The following is a 17,257-nucleotide window of genomic DNA, read 5'->3' on the forward strand; positions in this document are numbered from 1 at the left end:
CATCGGCTACTTGATTATGCTTGCCAGCAATGTGAGCAATATGAAAATGAAATTGCGAAAGGAAATTTTCCCACCTCATTTGTTTGTCGGAGAGCTTGGTCTGCGTCATGAAGTACTTAAGACTTTGGTGATCCGTTCGCAGAATGAAAGGAGTCCCCAATAAATAGTGCTTCCATGAGTCTAAGGCATGTAGAACTGCAAGGAGTTCTTTTTCGTATATGCCTAGAGCTTGCTCAACAGGGTCGAGCCTTCGACTCTCATAGCCTATGGCGTGCCCTTCTTGGAGCAAAACAGCCCCAAGGCAATCACCACAAGCATCACATTGGACCTCAAATGGTTTTGAGAGATCCGGTAGTGTAAGCACAGGTTGAGAGATAAGCTTTTCTTTAAGCTTTTCGAAAGCATTGTTCTCCTTAGCAGACCACGTATACCTAACATTTTTCTTTGTTAGGTCATGTAATGGTCCCGCAATTTGTGAGAACTTTTCTATGAAGCGTCTATAGTATGCACACATACCTATAAAGCTTCTTAGTTCATGAAGATTCCTTGGTTTAGGCCATCCTTTTATTACCTCTAACTTGGATGGATCCATTTGGATTCCATCTTGAGAGATAATGTGACCTAAATATTGAATCTCTTGCAAGAAAAATTCACTTTTCTTTCGATTAACATAAAGTTTATTCTCTCTTAAAACTTGAAATATTACCTGGAGGTGTTGCTTGTGTTCCTCTAATGAATTAGAGTAGATGATAATATCATCAAAGAACACTCCAGTGAAGGTTCGATGAGGTCTGAACAGCTTCTCCATCAAGCGGTTAAATGTGGCTGGTGCATTAGTCAAGCCAAAAGGCATGACAATGTATTCGTAAAGACCAAATGTAGTACGAAATGCGGTCTTTACAATGTCTTGATCAACTATCCTTATTTGATGATAGCCACTTTTTAGGTCAATCCTACTGAAGTAGGTCGATCCTTGTAGCTTATCAAATAGGTCTTCTACCCGTGGAACGGGAAACCTATTCTTGATAGTGATCCTATTTAGTGCTCTATAGTCGACACACATACGATATGTGCCGTCTTTCTTTTGCACTAATAGCACAGGTGAGCAAAATGGAGATGAGCTAGGCCTAACCATGCCCTTCTCAATTAACTCATGCACTTGCCGCATAATCTCCTCTTGTTGAGCTTGAGAAACTCTATAAGGAGGTTTGTTAGGCGGTGAACTTCCTGGAAGAAGTTCAATTGCATGGTCGTCATTACCTCGTTTAGGAGGTAGCTCACAAGGGATGTCGTCAATAAAGACATCTTGAAACCCCTTGAGAAAATTGGATAACTCTAATTCCTTTTGGTTGCTTTTATTTTCTTTTGCTAAAGCATTAGGTTCATTTTGAGAATCTTTAACAAAAATCATGTACACGGAAATAGAGCTCTTTATTGACTTGTTGAAAGCTGGTGTATGTACAATGGGGATGGTGTTACCCATCTCCCTAGCATCTATATACATGTCCTTTTCCCTGAACTTAAAGGAGATTCTCCTTTCAGGAAATTTAACATGGGCAGCCAGACGGTCAAACCATGGTGCCCCTAGGATTACATCCTCATGCTTGAGAGGAGAGATAAAGAAGTCCTCTTTGTCCACATAGCCTTGGACATGAAGCCTTAATTTCCCGATTAAGGGAGTGACTGAAGCTTCTTGCCCCTTGAAGGCACTGTCTGCGGGTAGGATATCTCCCATCTCGTAGGATTGTATGCTTAGCTTGGTGGCTAACTCCATAGATATAAAATTGTGAGTAGAACCAGGGTCAAAGAGAATAAAAGCATCATGTTCTCTTACCTTTCCCCAAGCATGGCATAGAGGAGATCCTTTGTGGTGAGTTTGGTGAATCTCCTCCTCTTGGATTTCAACCAAAGAAGCTCTAGGAGGATCTTGGCGGTTGTTCTTTTGGGGACAAGCGCGGTACGCATGCCCTTGTTCGCCGCACTTGAAACACCGGTTATCTTTACGATAACGCTCAAGCTCTTCAGGAGAGAGTTTATTCTTTCCTTTGTAAACTCCCTTCTCTTTAGCTTTGTTGGAATTGCCCTTAGGAGACTTTTGGACATTGTCCTTCCCCTTAGGCTCATTGGAACCCTTGTTTTCCGGGGGCTTATTATTTCTTTTACCCCCCGTTTGGAAGTTGATTCGCGAGGCCACCATAGTATGGTGTATTACCGCCGATATGGTACGTGGCCTTTGGGAGTTGACATACTCCGCCATTTCTTCGGTTAAGCCCGCACAAAATTGTTGCTTTTGCTCTCCAAAATCCAACTTTTTGAAGACAGTGGCTTTGAGTTGTAGGTCCCAAAACTTGTCTACATATTTGTGGATGGATTCATTGGGAGAGAGCTTTAAGCTTCGCCATTCGGTGAGTACTTTGTCTTTGGCATCGGTGGCCAAAAATTGCTTCATAATGGAAGCTCTTAAAGCCTTCCATGTTCGTGGAGCTTCACCGTTGGCTCGTAGGCTAGACCACCATTGTCTGGCGGACTTTTGAAAGTGCATAGCTACATGGCGTAGCTTAGAGGACTCCGTGAAGCCCTCATCTCCAAACGCCGCATCGAATTGCTGGATAAAGGCCAAAACTTTGTCTGTAGCACCGAAGGTGCCATCATAGGTAAGGAAAGAGATGCTCTTCCCTCCCTCTTTGAATTTCTTCAGCTTGGACGACCTCTTCCATGCGGCATAGGATTTTCTATGGCCTCTTCTTTTTGATGGTTCAAAAGTTGCACCATCACTTTCTTCAGAAGATGAAGAATTTGAAGAAGGTGGAGAAGAGGGTGACCTCTTTCTCGCCTTTTTTTTGTCTTGATCTTTGTCGTCTTCACCATAGCTTTCATAAGAGGAAGAGGATGAAGAAGATGGAGAAGAGGGTGTCCTCTTTCTCGCCTTTTTCTTCTCTTGCTTTTTATCATCCCTCTTTGAATTATGGCGTGGAGAAGAGTGTGATGGTCTTCTCCGCTTTGGTGGTGATGGAGAGCGTTTAGCCCGCCGTCTTCGTGGAGCCATCTCCGCCGAGGTGGCGGGAGACTCGCTTCTTTCTCATTCCTTCGGTGGAGGATCTTGAGTTCTCCTTTGGGAAGGAGATGCATCATCAAGAAGTAAGTTCTTGAGCCCTTCATATGGATTCTCTTCTTCTTCCCGAATCGGAGAGAGACCTCTTTTGGTAGTCTCACAAGGAGGCTTCCTAGGTGTTCTCTCGTCATGGTGATGAGCTTGGAGAATCCCGTGAGCACGGAGCTGCCGTTGCACTTCACTTTGGAGAGATGGATTGCCCATGGCTTGTTGAAGCCTAGAAACAAGATAATTAACAAGCATTGAAGCATCATTAGTAGCTTGCTCATGAGCAAAATCAAAGTTATCAACATTAATTTCACTCTCTTTAATATTGTAAGCCATTCTAACAACTTTTAGGTGTAAACTTTTTAGGTGTACTTTGGCACTTCAAGCCCTAGTTGCTACTCCTCTTTACCCCTTTAGAAAAAGCACTCAAGCTACTGTACCCGCGGCTCGAATACCATTAATTGCAAGGAATAGAAGAGAGGGTCTTTCGACACCAAAACAGCACCGGCTCTTGTCAAGCTTCTAATAGCTCAATAGTGGTTAAGCCGTAGGCAAGCCCCGTAGGACTCCACTATTAAGACCATAGCTCTCGACGGTGATGCCCCGTTAACTGCACAAAGGCAGGCGCACTGAAAGGCTGAAAAATCCCTATTCTACTTACTCACAGGCAATTAATAATACCAACCATTTGTAGCTAGCTTGAGGACCTCCCTTCTTGAGCAAGAAAAGAGAAACCTTGAGCTCTGATACCAATGTAACATTTAAATGGCCTAAAATCTTATTTGTAGCGGAAATTAGCATGAACATAGTGGGCATTTCATTAGAATAGATTCCTAATGAGAATTATAAGAGTGCTTGGGTGGAGGAGCAACAAAAAGCATAACACCTAGTTAGAGAGCATCGACAATACTTTCAAAAGAGAGAGCAATTAAGCTATTGACAACAGTTGAGGACCGGATTTGCATGGAGCCGGTCCCCCCTCCAAAAGGCTTTGTATTATGGTTTCTCCCATCAAGAGAGACATTGTACAATACAATTCTTTGTGTTCCTTCAAGACTAGCTAGTGCAATGAAGATGGAAGCTTCATACACCAAGCAAAACACTTAATCAAACACAACTTGAATTATCCCCGTTCTCAGACCCAAGACCTCACACACCTTCGAAGATGGTGAGAGCTAGCAGGGTATGAGAGTAGATTGAGAGGAAAAAGAAGTATCTTACGAGAAAGAAGTACATCTCCTCACATAATCACTCATATTAGCATAGCTTAGCTTAGTAATTAGCTTGGTAGAGAAGATGAGCATGCATTGAAGCTTGGCTCTTGGTTGGATTTGCATCCACATGCCAAGAGAGTGTTGATGTAGGCTTCTATCTCACAAGCTTGGAGTAGGTGATGAGCTCTCCATTAAAGCTTGGGAGGAGATAGAGTATTTTCCCTTCACACATGGTCAAGTGTGAGAGTGTGTGTGTCAATGCCAAGCAAAAATCAGCCCCCCCCCTCTCTTGGGCGAGCCCTAGCTGCTAAATAAGTCTGGCTTTTGCCTCATTGGACCTTCCCAGGTCAAGCCAATAGGGATTAAGCAGCATAAGTGATAGCCTTCTGACATGTGTCCCCCTTTCCCCTTTTGTGAGAGCTTTAGGTAATTAAATAATTAAACTAAACTCTCATTGGACCCCTTTGCCTCCTGGCCAATAGGAATCAGGCAAGCCATGGGGCTCCTGAATGCTCATTGGACCCTTTGGGAGACTGCCCAATAGTCTTCTAGGACACTTAATTCTTATTGGTTTCTTTTATTAAATGTTTTTAAATTAATTAAAGTAGATTTACTTTAGCTTAATTCTCATTGGTCCACTTCAAGGGTCTTCCAATAGGAATTGGGCACACCTTGTGGGCATCTGGCCTAGGGAGCTGACATGTGTCCCTCATTCCCTTTGTGTAAAGGGAGCCTGTGTGTGTGTGTGTGGCTTTCTCTCTCATCCCCTAGCTTTGGGGCTCGCCCCCTCCCATGTAGGGATGTAGAAAGACTTTTTGGGCACACACTAAGCATCCAATTTTCCCTAAGGTTGACCTTTGGACACAACCTTTGAATTTTGGAACCTTAGCATTTTGGAAGTCTTAATGGGCTGAACCTTAGGGTCTTTTTAGCCCGTTGTTTCACATGGCTCTTTTGCAGATGGCCCCCCCTTTGGATCCCTATTTTCCCTCTTTTGGATCCCTACTGTGGCCGGTCTGCTAACTTAACCAATATTCTATCTTTTTCTCCCTTGGCACTTCCCCACATTAAATGATCAGTTTAATATGAGAAAATCATTTAGGAGAATTAGATATTGATTATTATGACAGCATACACATTGTTCGGTCGTGCTGGTGGACTTTCTCGTAGGACCCGTGTCCTTATTACCCCCCGTCCCCCCCCCCCCCCCCCCTTCCCCCCCCCCCGCCCCCCCTGGAGAATCGTTTTCGTCCTCAAAAAAAAGTAGGAAAATGTTTCTTAAGTGCGGAGACATTCTCCCATGTAGAACCTTCTTCAGGTTTATCTAGCCATTTTACCAACACCTGTCGTCTGACATGATGTCTAGTGCGAAGCTCGTGAGAATCCAAAATATTTTTGGGTTCATGAGGGATGCTTGGTGGTTCTATAATGTCAAATAACACACAAGTGTCAATGAAAGGAGGGGAGTAATGCTATGTGCTAGTCTCCACCCAACCATGCTATCTCATAGCCTCCCCCTAGCGTACACACTGTCTGACCGTGTTGGTGGCCTTGCCTGTAGGACTCGTGTCCTTACATCCACAGCCCATGAGTTATGACGAGAGAAACAAAGAGTGACTTGTAGAATCCACTCATCCTTAATGATGAGGATGAAGGGCCATTTTTTCTCATCAACTGCTTGGGAATTGCAAGGATGCACAAAGATTACCTATGCATACGAGAAGTTTACCTCAAGAAACATGCTTATTAAATGTATTAAGAAGCTGAGAATGCAATGATACCTTCTTCAATTCTTGCAAATGTTGAGCCCGTGCAAGCATTGTAGCCCATTCATTGTCTACAAAGTTACCTATAGTCGATGAATGTGGATCAACCGAACAAATCAAAAACTTAGTAGAGAATGTTACCATATACATGTGGTAGTGATGTGTGTGAACATACAAGGACCGCTGGGGCGTTTTTTCCCTCTTTAGGAGGCAATTTCCCCCGTGCATTAGATATACACCCATCACTCTAGGGCTATCTATCTTTTCCATTGCACACTAAGCAATACACTCTCATTTGTGTGCCTTTAACTTCCTTCATCTTCTCCAAGATGTGTGTGTTTCTCTGCAACCCTAATTCCAACAATTGTTATCAGAGAGAGTTGCAACCTCTAGGGCTTAGTCACCAACAACTCCAGCACACGCCTGCTCACTTTCTCCAATTTCAGTGAGCTTTGGCAAGCGTTCACAGGTCGACAAAAATTTGGGAGAGCTCGTAGAGCTTAGTCTGCTCAGATTTCTGATTGGGGCTCATTTCGGCCATCGTTTCCACTACAAGCAGCACGTGTTGTTCTCGCTTTGTTTCTCCTCCTTACGAGCAATTTTCACATCAGGTGCAGCATTTACCATGGCTGACAACAACACAAATGTGTTCAAGATGTTTGCTGTTGAGGACAGGTTGGATGGGGACAATTACCCTATGTGGGCTTACATGATGCAACATGTTCTTGTGTCAAAGGGCATCTAGAATATTTTGTAGGGCATTGATGTACGTCCTGGTTCTGAGGATGCGAGCATTGTTGAAATGTTGCATGTCTTGCTGCAAGAATTGCTGCTATTAGAGTTGTTTTGCCTACGGCAGAACAATCTCGTTGGGATGTAAAGGATGCGCAGGTTCATGCATTGATTGCATTGTCTATGAAGCATACCATTGTTCCTCACATTTGTTTAGCAAAATCTACAAAACAGGCTTGGGATATTTTGGCTGGTCTTTATGCAAGTCGCAATGAGGCTAAAATTGCTTTGCTGTGTAAAGAGCTGGAGTCGAAGATTATGCATGAGGAAGATGATATGGACACTTTCCTTGCTGGTGTCAAGGATATCAATGAGCAACTTATTTCTGTAGGTGAAGTCATTTCAGACAGTTCCCTTGTGCAGATTGTTCTTGATGCCTTACCAGATTCTTACCAAATTTTTGCTAGTACTTGGAGACTTATGACCCAAGGAAATCCTGAAGTTGTCAAGTTTGATGCTGATGGGGGCTTTTCACAAGCCAAGCTCCCATACCCCTCTTCTCTCGTCCCCATCCCATGAAAACCCCCTCTTAGGGAGGGAGTGATAAAAGGCATTGGAAAAAGTAAGAAAAAAATAAAGTATGATTATGTAAATATATAAGAAAGATAAAATAGGCCACCTCATGCCTGCGGGGTAGCCCATCCCCACCTTGCCTCTTTTTTTCTTCATTGTTGCCTCGCCGTGTGTCCCTTTTCCTCTCCTCCACTCAAAAGGTCAACCCCCTCTCTCTTCCCCTTGTCCTTTCTCCTTTCTCTCCCCTCAAGCTACCCCACCTCTCACCAATAATGCATTATAACTCACCAATAATGCACCCTAACTCACATGCAACTTACCCTATCTTCCAAAATAGTATACCCCACCCCCTCTTTCTCTCTCCTATCATATCCCATGACCCAAATACCCCCCCCTCTCTCTAAAGGGCGCCATGTCTCTTGTCTTGTAGCTAAATAACCTCCCCCCCACACACACACACTCAGTTTCACTAAAAAAGGTGCCCACAGACCCATCCCCACCCGATGGTTACCTGATTTTTCTTGTGTTCACACACATCTGCACACAGATTCACCTCTGAACACACTCCCCTCTCTCCCCTCTTGTAATTACTTTATTCTCCATGTCACCTCTCACTTTTTTTCATCCACCCATCTCTCTCTCTTAGTCTCTCTCTCATGAGACTGTTGTTCTGGCACATATACACATAGCCAGACAAGTGGGGCCCACAGTCACATGGCCTATGTAGATAATGATTTCTTCATTTCTAAATTCTAGAATTTCTCCCCCCTCCTCCCCTATATAAAGAGGGGTCACCATCACACTAAATACACACACAACATCACCAAAGAACACACTATGCACTGTGTGTGCCTAGTGCACACACAGACACCCACACCATCACCATCACCGCAATCACCATGCTTGTCTTGAGCATGACCTCTACACCCTTGGCTATGGAAGATGAAGGGCAACTAAATGAAGGATGATGGCCATAACCCTCGTGCGAGTCTTCTCCATCAACTCCCACCTATCCGCCATGTGCTCTACCACTCTCTCCCTTCTCATTCCCCTACCCTATGCTCCCCATTTCATCGCCTTATTCTCTAAATAAATCTTGAGGTTTTGTGAGTATGTTTTCTTGCAATGTTTTGCCCATTTGAGGTGTGCGGAATCGCCACCTAATCTTGTGTTTGGAGTGAGCTTGTGTATGTGTGAAGGGTGTGCGGATTCGCCATCCTTTTGTGGTGCCTAAGTACTAAGCCGCTATACCCCCTCCCTCACTCTCTCTCTCTCTCTCTCTCTCTCTCTCTCTCTCTCACTTGATCTCATTCCCTTTCCTCTTCATCATTACTCCCAAGCATCCATCTCTCTTGGATGAAAACTTTGTTATGGTGGTGTGTTGTTTGCGTCCTAGCCGCTGAAGCTAGGTGGTGCCCTTCTTTGCTTTACCATGACAGGCTCGAGGCGCTCCATTCGGTCCCCGGTGTTTTAGAGGCCGTCGGGGGTTCGGAGTTTGCTTTGCTCCCGTCAATGCATTATGCACATTGTTGTTGCAAGAGTCACTTTCCAAAAAAACGACTAGATAGCGTGCAGTTGAACAGGATTTTATTTCTTCTCAAAGAAAGGGTGGTAACAGCAATGCAGCCACTTCTTATGGTTCTACTGCGAGTGGGAAACTTCTGTTTCCAATGCTTCTGCTGGCAGCACTTCATCTGGCAATTCTAGTTATAGGCGCAAAAAGAAGATGCGTTGCCATTATTGTAAAGCTAACGATCACTTGATCAAGCAGTGTCTTAAGTTGAAGGACAAAGAGGCTAAGAAGAAAGAGGGTAGTTCCATTGCAAATGCTGGTTCCACTACAAGTGTAGATATTGTTGAGTCTTCTGTCAAAGGAGACTCTGATGTTGATGTTGATGCAGAATGGGCTTTTAGTGTAGAGTGCACTTACAATACTGTTGTCCATGATGTATGCATTCCAGTTGTTGCAGATTCACGTGTGTGGTATTTTGACAGTGGTTCAAAGCACATTACCTCACATTGTAAATTGTTCACCTCTCTCGAGTCTGTCCTCATGGGAATTCAGTCACGTGTGCCAACAATGCCTCTTATTCGGTTCAGGGAGTTGGAAAGATTGTGCTTACTGCTGCAAATGGCAGTTCCTTCACACTTGTTGATGCACTTTATATACCTGGGATCAAGAAGAATCTTTTGTTTGTATCCGCACTTGCTAGACTTGGACTTGTAGTGAAATTTGTGGATGACAGATCGACAGTTCATGATCTCAGTTTTGGTAATGAAATTGTTGCATCTGGGCTTTTGTGTCGTGGGCTGTATAAGCTCACTTTGTATGACAAGTGTGGACAAAATTTTGCAAATGCAATTGCAGATTCAAGGGCTATTTCAGATGCAAAACTTTGGCATGTACGTTTTGGTCATCTGAATTTTGCCAATTTGCTACATTTGCAGAAATCTGATATGGTTGCTTCTTTGCCGCCTCTTGAAGCACCTGTCAAACATGTTTGTGAAGGCTGTATTTTGGGTAAAATGCAGTGTTCTAAGTTTCCAAAGGATGGTTCAGTTAGGGCCACATGATGCAGGTTGCAGCTTGTGCATAGTGATGTTTGTGGGCCCATGCAGACTCTGTCCTTGGGCAATTACCTGTACCTCATGACTTTCATTCATGATTACTCAAGGCATGCATGGGTATTTTCTCTTAATGTCTTCAAACAATTTTTGGCTATGGCTGAAAATGTCTCAAAATGTACTATGGGAACCCTCCGTTCTGATCGAGGGAGGGAGTATATGTCTCATGAATTTAATGCATTTTTGGCTAGTCATGGGATACAACACCAATGTACAGTTCCTTATACACCTCAACAAAATGCTGTTGCTAAAAGGAAATAAAGGTCACTTACGGAAATGGCACGATGTATGGTCAAAACTCAAGCTTTGCCGCATTCTTTTTGACTTGAGTCCATCATGTGTGCCACTTATGTACTTAACAGGTGTCCTAAGAAAGCTTTGCAGTCTATTACTCCATATGAAGCATGGCATGATAGAAAGCCTTCTATTGAGCACATGCATGTTTTTGGTTGTTTGGCATATGCTTTGGTGCCACAAACACAGCGCAGAAAATTGGATGATAAGGCTATCAAATGTATATTTTGTTGGTTATAGTGTTGAAAGCAAAGGTTACAGGTTGTATCACCCGCAAACAAAGTGTATTCTAGTTTCACGTGATGTAGCGTTTGTGGAAAATTTTGTTCATCCCTTGATGTGCCATGTACTAGAGATAGTAATCTAAGCTCAAAGGACATTTATAACACTTTGTTGCCTCTTTTTAGTGGTGGAAGGTTGAATGTAAATCCCAATGAGGCAAATGTACAGCCTATGAGGGTTTCTGAAAATGTTACAGATCAACCTATTACTGATGCAGATGTACATGACGTACTTGATGAGGAAAGGCTGAAAATGAGCAAGCTAGAGGTATGCCAAAATGGCTGGTGCATACATTGCATGACAGTAAATTGGATGCACCTTTGTCTAGTCATACTCGTTCAGGCTCTTGCCATGCATCTTATGCATCATATTGTTATGCTTTTGTTGTGTCTAGCTTACATGATGTTAAGGAACCTCTATATTTTGATGAAGCATAGAATTCAAAAAATTGGATGGTTGCCATGCAATCAGAATATGATGCACTTATAGAAAATGACACATGGAATTTATGTAATTTGCCTCCTGGCAAAAAGGCCATTGGTACGAAGTGGGTTTACAAGTTGAAACGCAAGTTGGATGGTGAGATGGATCTCCATAAGGCTCGACTTGTTGCAAAGGGTTATGCGCAGCAAAAAGGCATACATTATGAAGAGACTTTTGCTCCCACTTGTCGTATGACTATTGTGCATTTTCTATGTGCATTGGCAGCTCATTTTGGTTGGGATGTACATCAATCAGACATTGTTAATGCTTTCTTGAATGGTGACATATTTGAGGAAGTTTATGTAACGCGGTCTCCCTGTTTTGTCATAAAGATGTAAGAAGGCTTTTTGTGGGTTGAAGCAATCTCCTCGTGCTTGGTATGAGAAAGCTGACATTCGTTTGGTAAAACGAGGCTTTTGTAACAGTCCAACAGAAAGCACATTGTATGTAAAGCGTGAGGGTGATGTACTTCTCATTGTGGTTCTTTATGTAGATGATTTGCTGATCACTGGACCAAATGAGAGACATATTGCTGAATCTAAGGCTGATTTAAATACTACTTTCAAGATGAAAGATTTGGGGCTGTTGCATCATTACTTGGGTATATAGTTTAAGTAGTGTGATGGTGGTATTGCCTTATGTCAGAAAAGTTACATAGAGACATTGTTATGTAAGTTTGGACTTGAGGATTGCAAACCTATTTCCACTCCCATGGAAACAGGTTTGAAGCTGAGTCTACATGATGGTGGCGATCATGTTGATGTCACTCTTTACCAAACTGTTGTTGGTTGCCTCATTTATGTATGCAACATGAGGCCGGATATTCAGTTTGCAATCTCACAGGTCAGCAGATTTATGCATAGCCCAGGGTCTAAGAACTGGCAGGCTGTCAAGAGGATTTTATGCTACCTTAGTGGCACTTTACATCTTGGCTTGTTTTATCCCAAGGGGGGATCATTGTTGCTAGACTTACATGCTTTTTCGGACTCAGATTGGACTGGTTGTTTTGACACATGAGTGTCCACAAGTGGTTTTTGTTTCATGCTTGGCAGTTCATGTATATCATGGTTGAGCAAGAAGCAACCTACTATGGCTATTTCTAGTTGTGAGGCTGAGTACATGGCAGTATTCATAGCTTCGGTTGAGTGTGTATGGCTCATGGATTATTTGGGTGTTGGACAAGACACTGCCAACACTATCTACACTGAAAGTCAGAGCGCATTGGTAGTTGCGAGAAACCTAGTTTTTCATGCTCGCACAAAGCACATTGAGGTGCATTACCACTATGTCAGGGAGAGGCTCTCAGTAGGAGAGATCAGCTTGGCTTATGTGCCAACACAGGACAACCTTGCAGATCTTTTCACAAAGGCATTGTCTCGTGAGAAGCTTGAAGCTTTCCGCAAAGCTTTGGGCTTACTCCCCTTTGTGGACTGATCATGGAACTTCCCTTTACTCATGTGCCATCTCTCGTTCATCGCATCACTCCAAGGGGGGTTTTGTTACCATATTCATGTGGTAGTGATGTGTGTGAACACACTAGGACCTCTGGGGCATTTTTTCCCTCTTTAGGAGGTTTTTTCCCATGTTCATTAGCTATACACCCATCACTCTAGGGCTATCTATCTTTTACATTTCACACTAACAAATACAATCTCAGTTGTGTGCCTTGAGCTTCCTTCGTCTTCTCCAAGCTGTGTGTTTCTCTGCAACCCTAATTCTAACAGAAAAAAGACTTCTCAAAGCTTTCAATGGCAAGTTAGGTACTGAATATGCACATCTGATGGAACAACATTTACACCTCTTTTGGTATCATTAAAAAACCTGTAGATCACACGATCTAGCTCAAATGTATTTTCTATGTGAACCTTTTCTTGGAGATTGAAATTTTTGCAACATGGTAGCATGACTCTATGTCAAACAAATCATCCATACAACATGCAACTATAGTTGAATGTACTGACGAGTGGTAAAGGTCAACGTGTGAGCCAGATATGTGTCCCTTGTTATCACCATGGACTGTGATAGTCACCCTATCAACATCATGAAAGTTTTGGACAACCACCTTAAACGACCCATACTTCTTGGACTTTCGTTGTCATCGCTTGTCCGCACCTCTTTGATCTATGCTTCCACCTTGAAGACACATGTATTCTTGTAGCCATTTAGTTGCTCTATGCTTCTTCGTTGATCTAACTAGGACCAATCTTGTGTGGTGCTTTGTCATGATACTAGTCAATTGTTACTTTACTTGAGGTGTAGTTGTCTCGATTGCTGAGCTGGAGTAAATTGATGATCCACAACTGGTAGGAAAAGCGCAGACATCATGATCAATGGTCTTCTCTTTTAGCATGCATCCGCATGCAATAATTGAGTCTTTTATGTAATCAAGAGGCAAGCCATGTTGTTTCTTGTCAGTGCACCATTCCACCTTGATTGTCTCAATAGTAATAGCCACTCCCAAATGATTTTCATGCATAGAAGGGCAATGGACTCAATGAACAATGCATGCCCAATCTTCCATGAAGGAAATCCTACAGCCATTGGATTTCAATCTCAAGTAGCACGATTCCAATACTATAGTGGGACAAAGTGTCAAGGCCTCTCTTATTCTATTCCACTTCTTTAAGTCAAACACTCTCCATGCATGATGAGCTTGAAGTACTTCATGTGATACTGTAGGTCCCCCTCCCAAATCTTTGACCATTAATGAGTATGTTTTCTTGTCAAAAGACACAAATGTTTTTGATGTACATAGAAATGGATCTAGTGCATCCGCCGATGAACATTAAAGATGCAGAAATGGATTAGATTTCAACCTTATTTTAACCCCAAGTCACTCAATTTTTGGCATTCGTCCATGCCACTATCATCATTTGTTGCCAATCATCTGATGATTCCCCTTTTGTCATTGTCTCACAATTGAACTACACAATATTGATGGGAGGCAGCTATAGATACACATTATCTTTGTCTCTCTCTCTCTCTCTCTCTCTCTCTCTCTCTCTCTCTCTCTCTCTCTCTCTCTCTCTCTCTCTCTCTCTCTCTCTCTCTCAAACACACACACACACACACACACTACCTAGTTCAAATCCATGGCTCCCTTGGAAGCTTTTCTTGACTTCACCAGATTCCCTTTCTTGTTTTGCCCTCTAGCTACCTGGTCAAATCCATGGCTCCTTTGAGAGCCCTTCCTGATCCTACCAGGTTTTCGAGCTCTAGCTTTGCATGCATGCATGCGGGCCCTCCAAAATTCAAATGGCCCGCCTCCCATGCCTTAGCACTCCCCCATGTAAGCTTCTTCTTGCTCCATGTTTACTTTTTAAATCCATGTTCACTTTTTTTGCTTGCATGGACACCCAAGATTGCCCTGGAATATGCACCCAACTTCCCATCCCTTAATCCCATCATCGGGGTTTCATTAAAGGCCTTGTGCTCCTTAGTGCCCAGGGACTATAAGCAAGTCGAGGTAAATGTGTTTAGCTTCATAAAAATATATTGCACTAGTATGAGGTACCAACCGGAAAAAATTAAAAAAATCACCTATTAGTTGAAAGGGGAGAATGGAAGGGTCAGAGACCACGTCTCTCTCTTTTAGTCTCTCTCTCTCTCTCTCTCTCTCTCTCTCTCTCTCTCTCTCTCTCTCTCTCTCTCTCTCTCTCTCTCTCTCTCTCTCTCTCTCTCTCTCTCTCTCTCTCTCTCTCTCTCGTGCTTTAATGGGATCGAGATTGTCAAGAAAGGGAAAGGCAATGAAATAACCCCCACACCAACCATCATCAACTTGACACTAAAAGAGGAGCAAAGGAGACGTGTGCGGGCCTTACACGTAAGGATATGTGGCCTCAAAGACCAAGATAATGTGGAGGAAGAGGTGAAAGAACTCATGACTCTGGTGGGGGTCAACGAGCAGACGCATACGAGGGCCTGGAGAGTGGGCACAAAGAAAAGCGGGAGCAACGGAGAAACCTCGAAGGAAAGGGCACTCATTCTCCGGTTCCCCTCCATGGAAGTGAAGAAGGACTTCCTGAAGAAGAGACTGACTCTAAAGAAGATTGGCATCTTTCTTGGAGATGACCTCGCCCTCTCGCAGATTGCTCATATGCAAGAAGTAATGCCGGAAATTAGAGCAGCAAGGGAAAAGGGGAAGATTTCTTTTTACAGAGATGGAAAGGTGGTGATATTGGAGCGACGTCCCGCATAACGGTACGAGACCTATGGGACCACACTAAAGATGGCAACCTGGAATTGTAACGGGTCACTTCGTCTTGATGTAGGGGCCTTTGAGGATAGCTTCACAGGAAGAGACATCATCTTCTACTCTGAGATGCATCAATCCCATGGGCAATCCATTGCATAGGTGAGCGGATATAGATGGGAGACAGCTTGCACAAGAGACCAGATCGGAGCATCGAGGGGGAGGCTCAGGGGGAGTGGCAGTTCTATCTAGGGAGGAGTTGCAGCCATTGATATATATAGCGCGCAAGGATGAGCATGCTAGATACATGTGGGTGAGGCTCAGGGAAGAGATGAGCAGATACCTCTACATTGCTATCTGTTACTTTCCTCCTAGTACGTCAGTATATGTATCACCTAGGGGACAATCCCCCTTTGCTATTTTGGATAATGACATATGGGAGTTTTCTAAGGATGGTGACATTATCATACTAGGGGATTTCAATGCTAGGATTGCCCACCACCATACAATATTTTATGATACTTCCGAGGAAATGCTTAGGGATCTAGACGTTTAGAGATGGGTCTATCCATATTATCACAAGATGAGGAATACACGGAATATGGCAGATACTTGATAGATATGGGAACTGCACATAGATTGGCCATTTTGAATGTCCTACAAAGATTTTTGATAGCTGGAGGTTTTACTTGCTTTCCACACCGACATGGTGCCAGCACAGTGGATTATGTTATGTCCCAGCCAGGTCTCATTCCATTCTTTCAAGATTTCATGGTGGGCACTAGACCAGTTGGAGTAGCAGTTGATCATGCTATCTTGTCCTTCACTCTGACGTTTCAGTTCAGCACAGCTCCATTAGGAGAGGTCCCTACACACATCCGGTATACCTTCATGAGGGAGATGGACTCTGTGTATATGGATGAGATATTCAGGAAGCTATGCACCCAAGAGCGAGGACAACCGCCGCTGACATAGATGCTCCATGATGCAGCATCAGAAGCATACCCCCACAGCTAGCCTACATGGAGATGATCTGGAAAAATGCCCGAGAACAGTTGGTATGATGAGGAGTATAGAGAGATGAGGATCAAGTTATAGAGGGAAGTGCTCATGGGTATTACCACACATAGACAGTCACAGATTATCTTTTGCCACCTAGTGCGGCGAAAGAAAAGGGCTTATTTATCCCAGCTAGAGCAAGATCTGTATCAATTATTTATAAATCAGGACTCGGGCGATGCATGGAGGCTATTCCACGAACATTCACCACCGCCAGCGGTCACCTCCACTGAGACATGGGGGGAATATGCCACATCTTTCTACACAGCATCAGGACAACCACCTCTGTCGGACCCACTAGAGACATGCCCGGAGACATGTTCTTTCTTTACTGTCGAGAGGGTAAGGAAAGCTATTGTGATAGGATGAAGACAAGGAGAGCACATGATCATGATGGTTTAGTAGCAGAGCACTTCATCCATGCCAGAGATATGCTCGTAGAGCTCCTGGCTATGATGTTTAATCGATCCATGTATGAAGGCTTCCCTGAGACTTGGAGTACGTCCACGATTGTGCCTATTTTCAAGTCAGGAGATCCCATGATTCCCGAGAATTATCGCACCATCATGGTTGGTCACACATTAGCTAGGCTGTATGCATCCATTCTTGAACAGGAGTTGAGTAGATGGGCAGAGCAAGAGGGCATAAGAACACTAGGGCAAGTAGGTTTCAGGAGAGGTTTCTCCACTCTTGACCAGATTCTGACACTCAGAGCTATTATTGAGGAGGGTAGACACCATGGCAAGAGGATCTATTGTAGCTTTGTGGATTTCCGCAAAGCTTTCGACACAATGTCAAGAGCCAAACTTATACACAGATTATAGGACATGGGTGTGCCTACAGAGCTGATTTGGGGGATTCTGGCTCTATACAGGACAATGACGGGCGGGTATGCACCACGGAGGGAATGTCGGACATGGTTCTCTCCACTATTGGA

This window comes from Adiantum capillus-veneris, chromosome 15, assembly GCF_014529385.1.
Source record: "Adiantum capillus-veneris isolate H3 chromosome 15, ASM1452938v2, whole genome shotgun sequence".
Classification (NCBI taxonomy): Eukaryota; Viridiplantae; Streptophyta; class Polypodiopsida; order Polypodiales; family Pteridaceae; genus Adiantum; species Adiantum capillus-veneris.